The sequence below is a fragment of the Bombina bombina genome, chromosome 6 (assembly GCF_027579735.1).
Source record: "Bombina bombina isolate aBomBom1 chromosome 6, aBomBom1.pri, whole genome shotgun sequence".
NCBI lineage: Eukaryota > Metazoa > Chordata > Amphibia > Anura > Bombinatoridae > Bombina > Bombina bombina.
This window is the reverse complement of record NC_069504.1, coordinates 881,096,755-881,116,954: the sequence shown is the minus strand read 5'-3', so window position 1 is coordinate 881,116,954 and position 20,200 is coordinate 881,096,755. Positions and strand designations below refer to the sequence as shown.

The 20,200-nt window shown below is 40.0% G+C and overlaps 1 protein-coding gene across 4 annotated transcripts in view; it reads right to left on the bottom strand.

Annotated features, from left to right (window-relative positions):
• Positions 1-20,200, bottom strand: part of LOC128663841 (chloride channel protein ClC-Kb) — a 437,573-nt gene that overhangs the window by 84,479 nt on the left and 332,894 nt on the right. The window lies entirely within an intron of this gene.

Here is a 20,200-nt window from a genome sequence, read left to right as displayed (position 1 = left end):
AAACTAAATACTTACCTATAAAATAAACCCTAATATAGCTACAATATAAATAATAATTATATTGTAGCTATCTTAGGATTTATTTTTATTTTACAGGTACCTTTCAATTTATTTTAACTAGGTACAATAGCTATTAAATAGTTACCTAGCTAAAATAAAGAGAAATGTACCTGTAAACTAAAAACTAACCTAAGTTACAATTACACCTAACACTACACTATACTTTAATAAATTATTCCTATTTAAAACTAAATATTTACCTGTAAAATAAACCCTAAGATAGCTACAATATAATTAATAATTACATTGTAGCTATCTTAGGATTTATATTTATTTTACAGGTAACTTTGTATTTATTTTAGCTAGTTAGAATAGTTATTAAATAGTTATTAACTATTTAATAACTACCTAGCTAAAAGAAATACAAAATTACCTGTAAAATAAATCCTAACCTAAGTTACAATTAAACCTAACACTACGCTACCATTAAATAAATTAAATAAATTAACTACAAATAACTACAATTAAATACAATTACATAAACTAACTAAAGTACAAAAAATAAAAAAAGCTAAGTTACAAAAAATAAAAAAAATAAGTTACAAACATTTAAAAAAATATTACAACAATTTTAAGCTACTTACACCTAATCTAAGCCCCCTAATAAAATAACAAACCCCCCCCAAAATAAAAAAAATGCCCTACCCTATTCTACATTAAAAAAGTTCAAAGCTCTTTTACCTTACCAGCACTTAAAAGGGCCTTTTGTGGGGGCATGCCCCAAAGAATTCAGCTCTTTTGCCTGTAAAAGAAAAATACAACCCCCCCAACATTAAAACCCACCACCCACATACCCCTAATCTAACCCAAACCCCCCTTAAAATAACCTAACACTAATCCCCTGAAGATCATCCTACCTTTAGTCGTCTTCACTCAGCCGAGCCACCGATGGAACTGAAGAGGACATCCGGACCGGCAGAAGTGATCATCCAAGGGGCGCTGAAGAAATCTTCCATCCGATGAAGTGATCCTCCAAGCGGCGCTGAAAAAGTCTTCCCTCCGGGCGATGTCATCTTCCAAGAGGCGCTGAAGAAGTCTTCTGTCCGGGCGAGGTCATCTTCGAAGCCGGGTCTTGAATCTTCATCCCGCCGACGCGGAACATCCTTCTTTCCCAACGGAGTACCGACGAATGAAGGCTCCTTTAAGGGACGTCATCCAAGATGGCGTCCCTTCAATTCCGTTTGGCTGATAGGATTCTATCAGCCAATCGGAATTAAGGTAGGAAAAATCTGATTGGCTGATTGAATCAGCCAATCAGATTCAAGCTCGCATTCTATTGGCTGTTCCGATCAGCCAATAGAATGTGAGCTCAATCTGAGTGGCTGACTGGATCAGCCAATCGGATTGAACTTGAATCTGATTGGCTGATTCAATCAGCCAATCAGATTTTTCCTACCTTAATTCCGATTGGCTGATAGAATCCTATCAGCCAAACGGAATTGAAGGGACGCCATCTTGGATGACGTCCCTTAAAGGAGCCTTCATTCGTCGGTGGTCCGTCGGGAAAGAAGGATGTTCCGCGTCGGCGGGATAAAGATTCAAGACCCGGCTTCGAAGATGACCTCGCCTGGATAGAAGACTTCTTCAGCGCCTCTTGGAAGATGACATCGCCCGGATGGAAGATTTCTTCAGCGCCGCTTGGAGGATCACTTCATCGGATGGAAGATTTCTTCAGCGCCCCTTGGATGATTACTTCTGCTGGTCCGGATGTCCTCTTCAGTTCCATCGGTGGCTCGGCTGAGTGAAGACGACTAAAGGTAGGATGATCTTCAGGGGATTAGTGTTAGGTTATTTTAAGGGGGGTTTGGGTTAGATTAGGGGTATGTGGGTGGTGGGTTTTAATGTTGGGGGGGGTTGTATTTTTCTTTTACAGGCAAAAGAGCTGAATTCTTTGGGGCATGCCCCCACAAAAGGCCCTTTTAAGGGCTGGTAAGGTAAAAGAGCTTTGAACTTTTTTAATGTAGAATAGGGTAGGGCATTTTTTATTTTGGGGGGGTTTGTTATTTTATTAGGGGGCTTAGATTAGGTGTAAGTAGCTTAAAATTGTTGTAATATTTTTTTAAATGTTTGTAACTTATTTTTTTTATTTTTTGTAACTTAGCTTTTTTTATTTTTTGTACTTTAGTTAGTTTATGTAATTGTATTTAATTGTAGTTATTTGTAGTTAATTTATTTAATTTATTTAATGATAGTGTAGTGTTAGGTTTAATTGTAACTTAGGTTAGGATTTATTTTACAGGTAATTTTGTATTTCTTTTAGCTAGGTAGTTATTAAATAGTTAATAACTATTTAATAACTATTCTAACTAGCTAAAATAAATACAAAGTTACCTGTAAAATAAATATAAATCCTAAAATAGCTACAATGTAATTATTAATTATATTGTAGCTATCTTAGGGTTTATTTTACAGGTAAGTATTTAGTTTTAAATAGGAATAATTTATTAAAGTATAGTGTAGTGTTAGGTGTAATTGTAACTTAGGTTAGTTTTTAGTTTACAGGTACATTTCTCTTTATTTTAGCTAGGTAAGCTATTAAATAGTTAATAACTATTTAATAGCTATTTTACTTAGTTAAAATAAATTGAAAGGTACCTGTAAAATAAAAATAAATCCTAAGATAGCTACAATATAATTATTATTTATATTGTAGCTATATTAGGGTTTATTTTATAGGTAAGTATTTAGTTTTAAATAGGATTAATTTAGTTCATAATAGAAATATGATTTAGATTTATTTAATTAATTTTTAAGTTAGGGGGGTGTTAGGGTTAGTGTTAGACTTAGGTTTAGGGGTTAATAAATGTATTACAGTGGCGGCGGTGTAGTGGGGGGCAGGATAGGGGTTAATAAATGTATTATAGGTGGCGACGGTGTGTGGGGGGCAGATTAGGGGTTAATAAATTTAATATAGGTTGCGGCAGGGTCAGGGAGCGGCGGTTTAGGGGTTAAACTATTTATTTATTTGCGGTGAGGTGCAGGATCGGCAGGATAGGGGTTAATAACTTTATTATAGGGGGGGCAGGATAAGGGGTTACTAGGTATCATGTAGGTGGTGGTGGGCTCCGGGAGCGGCGGTTTAGGAGTTAATATGTATAGAGTAGCTTGCGGTGGGCTCCGTGAGTGGCGGTTTAGGGGTTAATCATTTTATTTAGTTGCGGCGGTGTAGGGGGGGACAGATTAAAGGTGTTTAGACTCGGGGTACATGTTAGGGTGTTAGGTGTAGACAGCTCCCATAGAAATCAATGGGATGTCGGGCAGCAGCGAACATGAACTTTCGCTATGGTCAGACTCCCATTGAGTCCTATGGGATCCGCCGCCTCCAGGGCGGCGGGTTGAAAACCAGGTACGCTGGGCCGGAAAAGTGCCGAGCGTACCTGCTAGTTTTTTGATAACTAGCAAAAGTATTCAGATTGTGCCGCACTTGTGTGCGGAACATCTGGAGTGACGTAAGAATCGATCTGTGTCGGACTTTGCCCGGTGGATCGAAGTTTACGTCACAAAATTCTACTTTTGCCGGTCTCTAGCCTTTGATAACTAAGGCGAATCAGCCTCGCCACAAATACGCTGCGGAATTCCAGCGTATTTGAGGTTGACGGCTTGATAACTACCCCCCATGTTATCAAATTGACTTTATTCTCTTGGTATTCTTTTTTGAAAAGCATACCTAGGTAGACTCAGGAGCAGAAATGCACTAATGGGAGCTTGCTTCTGATTGGTGGCTGCACACATATTCCTCTTTTCATTGGCTCACCAGATGGCCTCTATTTATCAAAGTCTGTCGGACCTGATCCGACAGTGCGGATCAGGTCCGACAGACCTCGCTGAATACTCTTGTGAGCTGCTGGTGCAATGCTGAATACGGCGAGCAACGCCGCCCCCTGCAGACTCGCGGCCAATAGGCCGCTAGCAGGGGGTGTCAATCAACCCGATCGTACTCAATCGGGTTGATTTGCCGCGATTTCCCGTTGATTTCCTGCGATGGTCTTTGTGACCGCTGCTTCATAACTGCTGTTTCTGGCGAGCCTGCAGGCTCACCAGAAACACGGGGCATCAAGCTCCATTCGGAGCTTGATAAATATGCCCCGATGTGTTTAGCTTGTTCCCAGTATTGCACAGCTGCTCTGCAGTTTTATGCAAGCAATGGTGAATAATAAAATGCTCTCACATATCTGAGTATCTTTGTTTTGTACTTAAAGGTTCAAAAATATTATTTTGTGTTTGTTTGTTGCTTCTAAAAGAGGATGTTTAATATGTATCAGTTTGTTGGTGTCATGAAATAAATTTAAGTAAATACAGCAGATTTGCATAATCAATACATGCATGATAAAAAGACAATGCAATAGCACTTAGTTTGAACTTCAAACGAGTAGTAGATTTTTTTCTGACAAATTTCAAAGTTATATCTATTTCTACTTCCCCTGTATCATGTGACAGCTATCAGCCAATCAGAAATGCATATACGTATATTCTGTAAATTCTTGCACGTGCTCAGTAGGAGCTGGTGACTCAAAAAGTGTAAATATAAAAAGACTGTGCACATTTTATTAATGGAAGTAAATTGGAAAGTTGTTTAAAATTGGATGTTCTATCTGAATTATAAAAGTTGAATTTTGACTTGAGTTTCCCTTTAATGATTGTGGGGTGTTACTGTATATCAACAGAGACATTTGAGTTTTACTTATCAGCCAAAGAACTAATATCCCACAAACCAGTTATACACAAACACGCATTACTTGATAGCTTCAAGATCAGCAATTTTGTAGTAAAAAATGATTAAAAAAAACATGTTACATTATCCCCTAATAACACAAAATGTGTCTCTCTCTAGTAAAATTAAAGCAATACGCACTTTGCACTAATGTTATCTGAAAACAAACAAGCATCTAAACTACAATCACATTTATGAACTGCAGTAGATCCTAATCTAACCTTCAGCAGTAATTACATCTGTGAAGTCAAAAGTCAAAGCCAAGCAAGGACACTTCTGAGCCAGAAATTATCATGGTATATTGCCCCATAAAGTAGTTTGCTGTCTATAAACAAATTCATGGCTAAACAAAATACAACATGAACTAGATATGAAATTCTGAAAATTTTTACCGAAAATAAGTCAGATAGTCATAGGGATAGATTTATGGAGCAGCATTTGTGGCTTTTTGGGCTACATGAAGCAGGTTCACATAAGCAGATTCACATAAACTTTTATGATTCAGGTAGTGCATGCAGATTTAAGACACTTTCCAATTTACTTCCATTATCACATTTTGCACAGTCTTTTTATATTCACATTTTCTGAGGAACAAGATTCTACTAAGCATGTGCATAGGCTCACAGTATACATATACTAGTCATTCATTGGCTGTTGTATGCCACATGATACAGGATGCCGGAAAATGGGACAAAAAATACATTTGTCAAGTGGCGATGCTCACACACATTTCACAATGGAGCGTCCTTAAATCCCTCAGTAAGTGGAGGGAAATTGAACAAGCCTCCCCTACCACATTCACCTTCGAGACCTAATATGGACTCCGACCCATTGCCGTAGAACCCTTGAAATCTCTAATCCCATCATACTAGAATGCCTCAACACCTGGAACAAACTTAGACACAGAGCACTCATAACCCCTCACCCATAACCTTGATAGTGGGACTCCTAAATGGCCTTCCTTAAACACACCCCAATAGATGGGCACAACTAGGCATAAAACAGGTCTCTGACTTTTGGTCGCAGTCCCCCCTGATAAATTTATTAGACTACAACACCTGGAAAATCCGGCCAACATTCCCACATATATCCACTTTGAACTCTTGCGAATCAAGTTTCCTCTCTAGCTGGGGCTTCACCCCCTTTTTACAAAGACCCCTTACCCCTTGGGAGTCCATGTGGCAAAAGGGAGACAGACTACGTAAACCTTTGTCTGCACATTACTACCTGCTAGAAGGCACCTCACTGCCTGAGCTGGCCCCCCACCTGCATAGATGGAAAACCCAATTGAACATCCCCATTCCTTCCCAAACCTGGCAACACACACTGACACTCACAAAAAAAAACCCTACATTGCATCACGATCTATAAAAAATATTATAAAATCATCTCACACTGGTACTTCGTCCCTACTAGAATAGCCAGAATGTACCAGAACTATTCAACTTAATGCTGGAGAAATTGTGACCACACTGGAGACCTGCTCCACATCTGGTGGACATGTCCCAAGATCAAGCCTATCTGGAATTAATGCTTCCTCACCCTGTCCAAATTGGGTATCCAAGTCCTGAAATCTCATACTACTCATACACTACCCAAACACCATAGCCTCCTCTGTATATATCTCTTTTCGGCAACCAAAACCAGTAAAGCCAGAGCAGAAAGAATTACAACCAGCATGGCCCATGATATTAAACACCATGGCCTACCTATACTCAATAGAAAAATATATATTTTACTCTCTTAACAAAATCGACCTGTTTGAGTTTGCATGGGCTTACTGGAAAGACAATACTATATGGTCGCCAACCCCTACATGAGGGCTTTAGTATATACAACCTTCCAGAGCATGGTCACTCTTTCTCGCCTAGTCGCCTTCCCAGTAAACTGTATGTATCCATCAGTACATATCATATTACCCCAAATTACCCTTAACCCTCTCCCCCTTACCCCCTACTGGATCACATCTTTGCTACTAGGTTCCTATCCTACACTCAGTGACCTGAGTCCTTCATTTTATCTGATTAAGGAACTATGTGCACTTGTTAATCACCTCTCTTCCAGATCACTTGCCTGGGGCCTGGGCGCCCCTACTTCATTTTACTGCAATGGAACCTGTGTGTCCCCATTTACCTCAAAACTGTTATTATTACTGTTGTTATGTTTGATTACAGCAATAAAAACTGTTTTAAAATAAAAATTATCAGAAAAAAAATCTACTGCATATTTGAAATTCAGAGTAGATGCTATTGCCTTGTCTTTTTATTATACGCCTGTATATTATGCAATTCTACTGCATTGAGTGGTCTTTTAAGAAGCTGAAACTGCTTCTTTTCCCTCTCTGCCACCTCAGAAGTGGTGAGACCAATCGACCGACACTCGCTCATTTGGGGTGATTGACATTCCCTGTTCTTGGGCAATTGGTTGTGCCTGAGCAGGGAGCGGCATTGCCCAAGAATCTTCTTGTGCAATGTTAAATTTCACAGTGTGATGCAACATTCCAAGTGGCAACTGCAGGCGGACAGGTTCACTACTTGACGACAAAGATGGTAAATATTGCCAATAGCCTTTATTTACTTTTTGATCTGTCTAAATCATCAAAGAAACATTTTAGGTTTTGTGTCCATTTACGTGCTCATGGGCAAAGTCACTTCTGTCATTTGCTATATATGTAAAGGACTAAGGTTTCAGTGCTGCATGTGCAGGGATAAATCACTGCTCTGTGCATGACTGTATTTAACTCTCAGCCAAGGGGATCAAATATCTGCTCTCTAGCTTTCCATAAACCACAGGGGTAAATTCATAAGATAAAATGACTGGTTTATGTGTAATACTAGAAGTAAGGGGAGTAAAATCACTGTTAATTTGTGAAGCCTATATATTTTAGAACTTCGGCAAGGTCTGATGTGAGGCCTAAAGTAAAACTTATCACCTGAGCATCTCTATGTAAAAAAGGAAGATATTTTACCTCATAATTTCCTCAGCTCAGCAAAGTTCTGTGTAAAAAGTTTAAAATGAAGAAATGAACAGCAGCCAATCAGCATCAGCAGTGCTGAGGTCATGAACTCTTTTACTGTGATCTCATGAGATTTGACTTAACTCTCATGAGATTTCATTGTAAACTTCCTTACACTGAATAGGGAAATAACATGAGAGTGCACGAGGCTCATCCCTTCGACTGTCCCAGGACAGACATACTGATATGCTGCTTAGAAGTCCTTTACAATAGGATGTGGCTACTGAGGAACTTTTGAGGTAAAATATCTTTCTTTTTTACATAGAGATGTTCAGGTGATATTTTCTAGTCAGCTTTTTACAGCTATGCTGCATCACTGTCAAGTGTTTAACCCCTTAACGACCGAGGACGTGCAGGGTACGTCCTCTAAAAAATGTCAGTTAACGACCAAGGACGTACCCTGCACGTCCCCAGTCTGGAAAGCAGCTGGAAGCGATCCTGCTCGCTTCCAGCTGCTTTCCGGTTATTGCAGTGATGCCTCGACATCGAGGCATCCTGCAATAACACTTTCTGGCCATCCGATGCAGAGAGAGCCACTCTGTGGCCCTCTCTGCACCGGACATCGATGGCCGGTATCGTTGGTGGGTGGGAGCCGACTTGGGAGGCGGGTGGGCGGCCATCGGTGAGCTCTGTAAGGTGGAGGGGGGCGGGATCTGGGGCGGAGCTTTCGGGGGCGCGCATGGGGGGTGGCGGGCGGTCGCGTGCACGGGGCGGGAGCGGGTGGGAACCGCTACACTACAGAAAAAAGTTAAAAGTAAAGTGTAAGAAAAAATTAAATAAACATTTTTTTTAAAAGCATCTAAGCGATCTGGAAGGGGTGGGGGGTTGGTATTGGGGGGGGGGGGGGGAAGCTACACTACAGAAAAGGGACATTTTTTTTATAAAAAACATATTTTCACTAAAATGGGTACTGGCAGACAGCTGCCAGTACCCAAGATGGCGCACATTAAGTCAGAGGGGGAGGGTTAGAGAGCTGTTGGGTGGGGGATCAGTGAGGTTGGGGGCTAAGGGGGATCCTACACAGAAGCATATGTAAATATGCTAAAAAAAAAATGCACAAAAAAGCCCAAATTTTCCTTTTATTTTAGTACTGGCAGAGTTTCTGCCAGTACTTAAGATGGCGGGGACATTTGTGGGGTAGGGGAGGGAAGAGAGATGTTTGGGAGGGATCAGGGGGTCTGATGTTTCAGGTGGGAGGCTGATCTGTACACTAAAGCTAAAATTAACCCTGCAAGCTCCCTACAAGCTACCTAATTAACCCCTTCACTGCTAGCCATAATACACGTGTGATGCGCAGCGCCATTTAGCAGCATTCTAATTACCAAAAAGCAACGCCAAAGTCATATATGTCTGCTATTTCTGAACAAAGGGGATCCCAGAGAAGCATTTACAACCATTTGTGCCATAATTGCACAAGCAGTTTGTAAATAATTTCAGTGAGAAACTGAAAGTTTGTGAAAAAATTTGTGAAAAAGTGAACGATTTTTTGTATTTGATCGCATTTGGCGGTGAAATGGTGGCATGAAATATACCAAAATGGGCCTAGATCAATACTTTGGGATGTCTTCTAAAAAAATATATATATATATATGTCAATGGATATTCAGGGATTCCTGAAAGATATCAGTGTCCCAATGTAACTAGCGCTAATTTTGAAAAAAAAAATGGTTTGAAAATAGCAAAGTGCTACTTGTATTTATGGCCCTATAAGTTACAAAAAAAGCAAAGAAGATGTAAACATTGGGTATTTCTAAACTCAGGACAAAATTTAGAAACTATTTAGCATGGGTGTTTTTGGTGGTTGTAGATATGTAACAGATTTTGGGGTTCAAAGTTAGAAAAAGTGTGTTTTTTTCCATTTTTCCTCATATTTTATAATTTTTTTTATAGTAAATGATAAGATATGATGAAAATAATGGTATTTTTAGAAAGTCCATTTAATGGCGAGAAAAACGGTATATAATATGTGTGGGTACAGTAAATGAGTAAGAGGAAAATTTCAGCTAAACACAAACACCGCAGAAATGTAAAAATAGCCTTGGTCCCAAACGGACAGAAAATGGAAAAGTGCTCTGGTCACTAAGGGGTTAAAGGGATACTGAACCCAATTTTTTTCATTCATGATTCAAATAGAGCATGCAATTTTAAGCAACTTTCTAATTTACTTCTATTATCAACTTTTCTTCGTTCTCTTGCTATCTTTATTTGAAAAAGAAGGCATCTAAGCTAAGGAGCCAGCAAATGTTTGGTTCAGTACCATGGACAGCACTTGTTTATTGGTGCTGTCCAATCAGCAAGGACAACCCAGGTTGTTCACCAAAAATGGGTCGCATCTCAACTTACATTCTTGCTTTTCAAATAAAAATACCAAGAGAATGAAGAAAATTTGATAATAGGAGTAAATTAGAAAGTTGCTTAAAATTGCATGCTCTATCAGAATCATGGAAAAAAAAAATTGGGTTCAGTGTCCCTTTAAACATTTGGGTATTATGTCCCTTTAAGGGAGTAAATTTAAAGGAGGATACTGTGAGGCCCCACTTACCTCCCTGTCCTATCCATTCTCCATTTGTCCAGTATTTTTGTTGAAAACAGCTGGTAACCCTATATGAATCTATGAATATACAGAGGCCATCACGGATAAAGTGCAGAACTTTCTAAACTCAGAAGATTTGTTTTCCATTGACAATTTAACTTAAAGAAAAAATCTTTGTACCTAATAAATTATTTCATCTGTAGATGGTTTTCAGAAATATATTACCTTCTGCAACTAACTACTGTACTTGTCGCCACAACCTCTAGCAATAATCCTAAATAGACCTCAGACTTTGTTAGTTTGTTTTCTAGTATATTCTCTGGTCATGTGACATTTTGTAATGTGTTACTATTTCTGTACTTAGAATTTTATGAGTACTTTTCTTTTATTTACTGTTCGCTACAATGTCAAGTGCTACAAATCTCCCATGATACGTAGCCAATAGCATCAGCAAAGAATATTGAGAATAATATCAAAAGTTAGGAGCCCAAACATTCTACAAGCCATGACTGGTGATTGGTATTTGTCAAGCCCTGACTTTATTTCTGGTGTCAAATGTACTTTGTTCTCTTGGTATTCTTTGTTAAAAAGCATACCTAGGTACACTGAGTAGCTGCAATACACTACTTGGAAATAACTCATGGTTGGTGGCTACACACATATGCCTCTAGTCACTGGCCCACATGATGTGATCCCAGAAGTACTTTTCTACTCTGGAGCTGACTTTAACAGGGGTTAAATAGAGTAATATGACACAAAAATGCAAAAAGAAAATGCTATAACACATTAGAACATTTTGTTTGCACTTTTATGTCTCTTTAAAAGTTTATTTGCTTTATTCACATGTTTATCTTTGTGGGGCCCTGGGCCATATACATTTATGGGGCCCTCAGACCAGTTCCCTTCCACCTGTATGCCCCTCCCCCTGTATGGCCCACCCCTTTCGCAAAATTCATTCTTACCTATATAAAGAATAACAATAAATATTACAATTCCTGATACCATAAACACTTCTTCATAAACTACATACAGGATTTACATTGCATCATTTCTCATAACTTCACCCTTTACATTGTGGGGCCCTCCAAAGTCCATTAGCAAAGTCCATTACCAAAAATGCTTCTAGCAAAAGTGATTGCTGTTTTTCTGCTGCATACGCACATATCCTGTGAGGGCCCGTGCACCAGTATTTAAACACCATGGAGTAGATTTATGAATAGGCGAGAGGACATGATTCACTGTAGCGAATCATGTCCGCTCGACCTGGCTAAATGCCGACAGCATACGCTGTTGGCATTTAACATTGCACAAGCATTTCTGGTGAAATGCTTGTGCAATGCCGCTCACTGGCGGCCAATCGGCCACTAGTAGGGGCCATCAATCATGCAGATCGTATCGAATCGGGATGATTTCAGTCCGTGAACTAAACGACCGCTGCTTCTTAACTTCTGTTATCTAAATCCACTATGGCCTATTGTATGACACAACCAATTTGTTGCTGTGGTGTTTGTATCTTGGAATAGAGGATAAGATGACGCAAAATTATACATTGATGCTGCCGTTGTTAAAATGCAAGAATGTGATCTACACATTGAAAACTAACATGTAACAACTCTTCTAAGCACCACTAGAGGGAGATACGGAATACAAATATAAAGGTATAAAAATGCAGAATATTTATACAAAGGGAAACACACATTCTAGTGTATTTTTCAGTTTGTTTTGTTTAAAAAAAGAAAAAAAAATTCTATCCTGAAAAAAAACAACACTTTTAGAAGTCCATCAATAGAACTTGAGTTCAGTCAGTAAACATCAGTAATAAGTACAAAACCAACACTACCATAGTATCAATAGCATTGATTAGCATTTTTAGTTTTTTATATCATGATTTCTAAACTATAAACCATATAGTAAACATGTCCATTGAAATCAAAACTATTTAAATAAACTATTGCTTTTATGTACTCATACATTTCCCTGCATATGTATTTACTTTCATTAGTTTGATACAACCCTGAATTAACTGGTAAACAACCCGTTGTAAAAAAACAGATCAAAATGTGCCGTAGATATGGAATCTCAATTACTGTCTAAATTGTTTATGGACGATTTCCAAATAATAATAAATACATGTGATTAATATCTTGAAAGGTTGAATGGAATACTACAATAAATAGTATCATAAAGTAAGTGCAATATAACATTAATATGTACAAAAAAACAGTCTATAAAAAATACAGTCAAATAAACTTAAGATTACTGCAACAAGGGAAAAAATTTGTCAGATGGCTGAGAACAGAGAGCAGTCAGATGAATCACTTCATAACTCTTTAACATTTGAAATGACCAAGATATGGTAGTAAGAACAGTTATAGCTTTTTTATGTTTAAAATGACTGTTATGAAATGCATAATTGGTTTAAAAACACATTGCACCACTTACACAGATCAAAGTCCATCTCTTTACATTTTATGGTAGTAAGACTTATATGGTTTTCTACCTATTACAGTAAAAAAACTACCTACCTCAAGGACAGGTACAACCCAATTTTTTTTCTTTCATGATTCAGATAGAGAATACAATTTTAAATAACTTCCCAATTTACTTCTATTATCAAATTTGTTTCATTCTCTATGTATCCTTTGTTGAAAGAGCTGCACTGCACAACTGAGAGCTAGCTTAGCACATTGGGTGGGCCAATAACAAGTGGCATATGTGTGCAGCTACAAATCAGCAGCTAGCTCACAGTAGTGCATTTCTGCATCTGAGCCTACCTAGGTATGCTTTTCAGTAGCCAGTAGACACCTTGTAATTACAACATTTCTCTACAGTCTTGCAAAAACTTCACATAGTGGGGCCGATTTAACATGGCCACGAATGGTGCCTAATTCTGCTCCTTAACTTGTCTGCTGCCTCTGAGGCTGCGGACATCAATCCGCCTGATCGAATACGATCGGGTTGATTGACACCCCCTGCTAGCGTCGGATTGGCCGCGAATCTGCAGGGGGCGGCATTGCACAAGCAGTTCACCAGAACTGCTTGTGCTATGTTAAATGCCAATAGCGTATGCTGTCGGCATTTAGCGATGCAGGGCGACGTGATTTGCTATAGCGAATCATGTCCGCCCGGGGTATGATAAATCTACCCCAGTGGGTGAGCTTGAAAATGTTTTGAATGTATCATCACTTTGATGCAATCGTTTTTCAATAGCACCTATTACTTACATTATTTAAAGTAGCCAATTTGAATCAGTTACAGGGGTACACAAGGCTAGTCACTGTCATTATGTTAACAAAATCACAATTGTTTTGTACTTCCTTATAAGATAATCACAGCTAAAGACAATAAGGGAAATATGAAGCAAGGTGCAGTTACTGTTAATTTTCAGACTTCAGAAAGTTAAAAAGAAACTTTTATGGCTTAGAAAGAACATGCCAATTTAATAGACTTTTCAATTTACTATGTTTTCTTGGTATCCTTTGTTGAAAAGGCCATAACAACATTTTAACTTTGTATAGTGAAACTATTTGTATTATTTATTTTGCCACAGAACATTTTATTATTACACTGTTGCAGATGGGGTTAAATACATAGATCAAGTCAGCTCCAGAGCAGCAATGCACTACTGGTACCTAGCTGAACACATTTGGTGAGCCAATGGCAAGAGGCATATGTGTGAAGCCACCAATCACCAGCTAGCTTCCAGTAGTGCATTGCTGCTCTGGAGCTGACTTTAACTATGTATTTAACCCCATCTGCATCAGTGCAATATTAAAATTCTCTGGGGTAAAATAAATAATTCACTATTCAAAGTTAAAATGTTGTTATGGCCCTAAGATTCCTCAACATAAAATTAAATTATAATCACATTTTAGGTAAAAATTACATAGGATATTAATTACTTTTAATAAATTTGAGTTAACCATATATACTACTGAACTTTACAAGATTTAGTACAAATTATATATACTACTGAAATTAACAAAATTATTTGTGAATCCCATTTTAATTACCTAATTAGAAGTACAGAACTGTATTTTCAATAACAAATGACTGATGTCTGTTTTCTGCTCAGTAGTGCTGAGAAACCCCCCCCCCCAAATAAACTCCTTTATAGTCGGATGTGGCGGCCAGGCCATATGTTCTAACAGAAGAGTTTAACCTGCCTACCGATATCAGTGACTCGGCTTAGTTGTCAAAGTGATTAAGAGGCCAACAACATACACGCTCATATTGTCAATGAAAGTATAAAAAAAAAAGGAGCTCCTGGCAATTTGGCATTAGATATATTACATTCTGATAGGGACGAGCACTTGTAATGTAAAACACAACAAAATCCATAACTGCTTTCACTTTAGTAAATTACTGTTTATACAAAGGTACAATTAATGTAGGTAACTGTTTTGATAACATTTATTGTTGAGATGGATAGACAACTTTGAAACACCCATCTTACAGAGTCTGTAAATTTGATATCCATATTTTGTAGATATTATTTGTGGCCATATAATAATATTGGCTGTTTTGTATGCCTATCTTTCAAATTAGGTTGCACTTGCTAACTCTCGTCCGTAAATATACTGGAAAATCTGCATAACTGAGCAGCTATTTTACTTTGATGGTCCGTAACAAACTAAACAGTGATTTTACCTTTCCTTTTTGCTAGCAATTCACACAATGGAGTCATTTCACTCTCCCCTTTGGCTGCCAGTGACACTAACAAAGCAATCATTTTACCTTGTTTCATGTGGGACACACACAGACAGCAGATATTTGATTCCCTTTGACTGTTAGTTGCACACACAGAGCAGTGATTTTACAATTTCTATCCATTGTTGCTATTCACAAAAAACACGGAACAGGGACTTTACCCGTACAGCTATCATTATCCGTACAGCTTTTATTAACCACACAGCTATCATTAACCGTCCAGCTATCATTAACCGTACAGCTATCATTAACCGTACATCTATCATTATCCATACAGCTATCATTAACACATACAGAGCAGTCATTTAACCCCACTCCACTGTCAGAAACACATAAGACTGTTACTTTCTCTTACATGGTGTATCCAGTCCACGGATTCATCCTTACTTGTGGGATATTCTCATTCCCTACAGGAAGTGGCAAAGAGAGCACACAGCAGAGCTGTCCATATAGCTCCCCCTCAGGCTCCGCCCCCCCCAGTCATTCTCTTTGCCGCTCTAACAAGTAGCATCTCCACGGGAAGTGAATGTGGTGTTAGATTTGTAGTTTTTATTTCTTCAATCAAAAGTTTGTTATTTTAAAATAGTGCCGGTTTGTACTATTTACTCTGTGGCAGAAAGTGATGAAGATTTCTGCTGAGAGGAAAATGATTTTAGCATGTTGTAACTAAAATCCACTGCTGTTCCCACACAGGACTGTTGAGCATCAGAAAACTTCAGTTGGGGGGAACAGTTTGCAGGCTTATCTGCTTTGAGGTATGTTTCAGTCATTTTTTCTAGTCAAGACTTAGTAATGCTAGAAGACTGACAAGAATCCCCATGTGGGAAAGGTAAGCCATATTCTGAGACTTAGTATAGAAGGAAGGCTTATTTGAAAGGGCTCAAACACTGGTGGACACTGTTAAGGGGCAATCGATTATTTTTTTACAAAAATCTGATATTTATACAAGTTTATATTACATTTGAAACACTTTTTTGGGGTTTATTCCGCATGGCATCTATTTAGACACCTATTTTGGCTTCGGAAGGCCCCACATCCCCAGAGTGAAGAGGGAGGGGGCCTGAAATTCGCGCCTCTGTTGCGCAGTTGATTTTACAGACAGCTTCATGCAGCTCCATGTGAAGAGTCCAGAGATTACTTGAGGACTTCAGAGAGGCTTATTTTCGATTAAAACTAATCCCCAAGGAAGGTAGGGCCACAGCAGAGGCTGTGGCATGGTGCTATAGTTTTGCTAACCGGTTGCCAGCTTTAATTTGCTCCGGTTTGGGCAGTAAGGGGTTAATTTACTTGAAATTTACTGTGCAATCATTTCGAAGCATTAGGATCATATGGTGAAAATTTCATAAAGATTGGATGATTTTTGGAGATTTAGTAAAAAAGTGTGCGCTTTTTATTATTTAAAGGCACAGTACCGTTTTTTCAAAAATTGTATTTTACTGTATTTGAGTGCTGTCTAAGTCTGTTTAACATGTCTGAGCCTACTGATAGACCTTGTTCTATGTGTTTAATAGCCATGGCGGTACCCCCTTTACATTTGTGTTTAAAGTGTGCTAAGGTATCTAAACATTTTAAAGACCATGCAGTGACACTTAAAAATGTAGCCCAAGATGATTCTTTAACGGAAGGTAACGAGGATAGTCCTCCTTCCTCTCCCCATGTGTCGACACCAGTTACGCCCGCGCAAGCGATGCCTAGTACCTCTAGCGCATTGGCCCCTATTACCTTACAACAATTAGCAGCAGTCATGGATAATTCCCTTACGGCATTCCTATCCAAACTGCCAGTTTTTCCTAAAAAGCGTGATAGCTCAGTTTTAAGAACAGAGGATGAGCAATCAGAAGTTTTGGATGATTTATCTGTTGTACCCTCACAACACTCTGAAGTGGCAGTGAGGGATGTACTGTCTGAGGGAGAAATTTCTGACACAGGAAAGGTTTCTCAGCGGGCAGAATCAGATTCCTTAGCGTTTAAATTTAAGCTGGAACACCTCCGCATACTGCTTAAGGAGGTTTTAGCTACGCTGGATGATTGTGACCCCATGGTGGTCCCAGAAAAATTGTGTAAAATGGACAAGTTTCTAGAAGTCCCTGTATACACTGATGCGTTTCCGATCCCGAAGAGGGTGGCGTATATTGTGACTAGGGAGTGGGAGAGACCAGGTGTACCCTTTGTCCCCCCCCCCTATCTTTAAGAAAATGTTCCCCAGGTGGGACGCGTGGCAGACGGTCCCTAAGGTAGAGGGAGCAGTTTCCACACTAGCCAAGCGCACAACCATACCAATAGAAGACAGTTGTGCTTTCAAAGATCCTATGGCTAAAAAAATTAGAAGGTTTGCTAAAGAAGATATTTGTTCAACAAGGTTTCCTTCTTCAACCGATTGCCTGCATTATTCCTGTAACTACTGCAGCGGCTTTTTGGTTTGAGGCGCTGGAGGAGTCGCTCCAGAGGGAGACTTCATATGACGAAGTCATGGATAGAATTCATGCTCTAAAGCTGGCTAATTCTTTTATCACAGATGCCGCTTTACAATTTGCTAAGTTAGCGGCGCAAAATTCTGGTTTTGCCATTATGGCGCGAAGAGCGCTTTGGCTCAAATCGTGGTCGGCTGACGTGTGTCGTCCAAAACAAAACTATTAAATATTCCTTTCAAGGGAAAGACCCTATTCGGCCCAGAGTTGAAAGAAATTATTTCGGATATCACTGGGGGAAAGGGCCATGCCCTTCCACAAGATAGGCCGTTTAAGGCCAAAAACAAGGCTAATTTTCGCTCCTTTCGCAACTTCAGGAGCGGACCTGCTTCAACCTCTGCAACCGCAAAGCAAGAGGGTAACGCTTCCCAGCCCAAAGCAACCTGGAAGCCTTTGCAGGGCAGGAACAAGGGTAAGCAGGCCAAGAAGCCTGCGGCTGCTACCAAGACAGCATGAAGGGGTAGCCCCCGATCCGGGACCGGATCTGGTAGGGGGCAGACTTTCTCTCTTTGCTCAGGCTTGGGCAAGAGATGTTCCAGATCCCTGGGCATTAGAAATTGTTGCTCAGGGGTATCTTCTAGAATTCAAGGACTCTCCTCCAAGGGGAAGGTTCCACATTTCTTGTTTGTCTTCAGACCAGACAAAGAAACAGGCGTTCTTACGCTGTGTAGAAAATCTTCTAAAGATGGGAGTGATACACCCAGTTCCAATTGCAGAACAAGGACTGGGATTTTACTCAAACCTGTTTGTAGTTCCCAAAAAGGAAGGAACTTTCAGGCCAATCCTGGATCTAAAAATTCTAAACAAATTCCTCAGAGTTCCATCTTTCAAAATGGAAACCATTCGGACAATCTTACCGATGATCCAGGAAGGTCAATATATGACTACCGTGGATCTAAAGGATGCGTACCTACATATTCCTATCCACAAAGATCATCATCAGTTCCTAAGGTTCGCCTTTCTGGACACGCTTTACCAGTTCGTGGCCCTTCCTTTCGGGTTGGCCACCGCTCCCAGAATTTTCACAAAGGTGCTAGGGTCCCTTCTAGCGGTACTAAGACCGCGGGGCATTGCAGTAGCACCTTACCTCGACGACATCTTAATACAGGCGTCGTCTTTTCACAGAGCCAAGGCTCATACGGACATTGTTCTGGCCTTTCTAAGGTCTCACGGGGGGAAGGTGAACGTAGAAAAGAGTTCTCTGTCCCCGCTCACATGGGTTCCCTTCCTGGGAACACTAATAGACTCGGTAGAAATGAAAATATTTCTGACAGAGGTCAGGAAGTCAAAGCTTTTAACTACTTGCCGAGTTCTTCATTCCATTCCTCGGCCTTCTGTGGCTCAGTGCATGGAGGTAATCGGATTAATGGTTGCGGCAATGGACGTTGTCCCTTTTGCCCGAATTCATCTCAGACCACTACAACTGTGCATGCTCAAACAGTGGAATGGGGATTATGCAGATTTGTCTCCTCAAATACAAATGGACCAGAAAACCAGAGACTCTCTTCTCTGGTGGTTGTCTCAAGATCACCTGTCTCAGGGAATGTTGACCGATGCCAGTCTGTTAGGCTGGGGTGCGGTCTGGGACTCCCTGAAAGCTCAGGGCCTATGGTCTCGAGAAGAATCTCTTCTCCCGATAAACATTTTGGAACTTAGAGCGATATTCAATACGCTCCAGGCATGGCCTCAACTAGCAGAGGCCAAATTCATCAGATTTCAGTCGGACAACATCACGACTGTAGCGTCCATCAATCATCAGGGAGGAACAAAGAGTTCCCTAGCGATGAAGGAAGTAACCAAGATCATCTAATGGGCAGAGGATCACTCCTGCCACCTATCTGCAATTCACATCCCAGGAGTAGATAACTGGGAGGCGGATTTTCTGAGTCGTCAGACTTTTCACCCGGGGGAGTGGGAACTCCACCCGGAGGTTTTTGCTCAGCTGACCCAGCTATGGGGCATTCCAGAATTGGATCTGATGGCGTCCCGTCAGAACACAAAACTTCCCCTTTACGGATCCAGGTCCAGGGATCCCAAGGCGGCATTGATAGATGCTCTAGTAGCGCCTTGGTCCTTCAGTCTAGCTTATGTCTTTCCACCGTTTCCTCTTCTCCCTCGGCTAGTAGCCAGGATCAAACAGGAGAAGGCTTCGGTAATTCTGATAGCGCCTGCGTGGCCACGCAGGACTTGGTATGCAGACCTAGTGGACATGTCATCGGTTCCACCATGGAAACTGCCATCGAGGCAGGATCTTCTAATACAGGGTCCATTCAAGCATCCAAATCTAGTTTCTCTGCAACTGACTGCTTGGAGATTGAACACTTAATTCTAGCTAAGCGTGGGTTCTCTGAATCAGTTATAGATACTCTGATTCAGGCCAGAAAGCCTGTCACCAGGAAAATTTACCATAAGATATGGCGGAAATATCTTTGTTGGTGTGAATCCAAGGGTTACTTGTGGAGTAAGATTAGGATTCCGAGGATATTGTCTTTTCTTCAAGAAGGATTGGAGAAAGGATTGTCAGCTAGTTCCTTAAAGGGACAGATATATGCTCTGTCTATCCTGTTACACAAGTGTCTGGCAGCAGTACCAGACGTTCAGGCGTTTGCACAGGCTCTAGTTAGAATCAAGCCTGTCTATAAACCTGTGGCTCCTCCATGGAGTCTAAATTTAGTTCTTTCAGTTCTTCAAGGGGTTCCGTT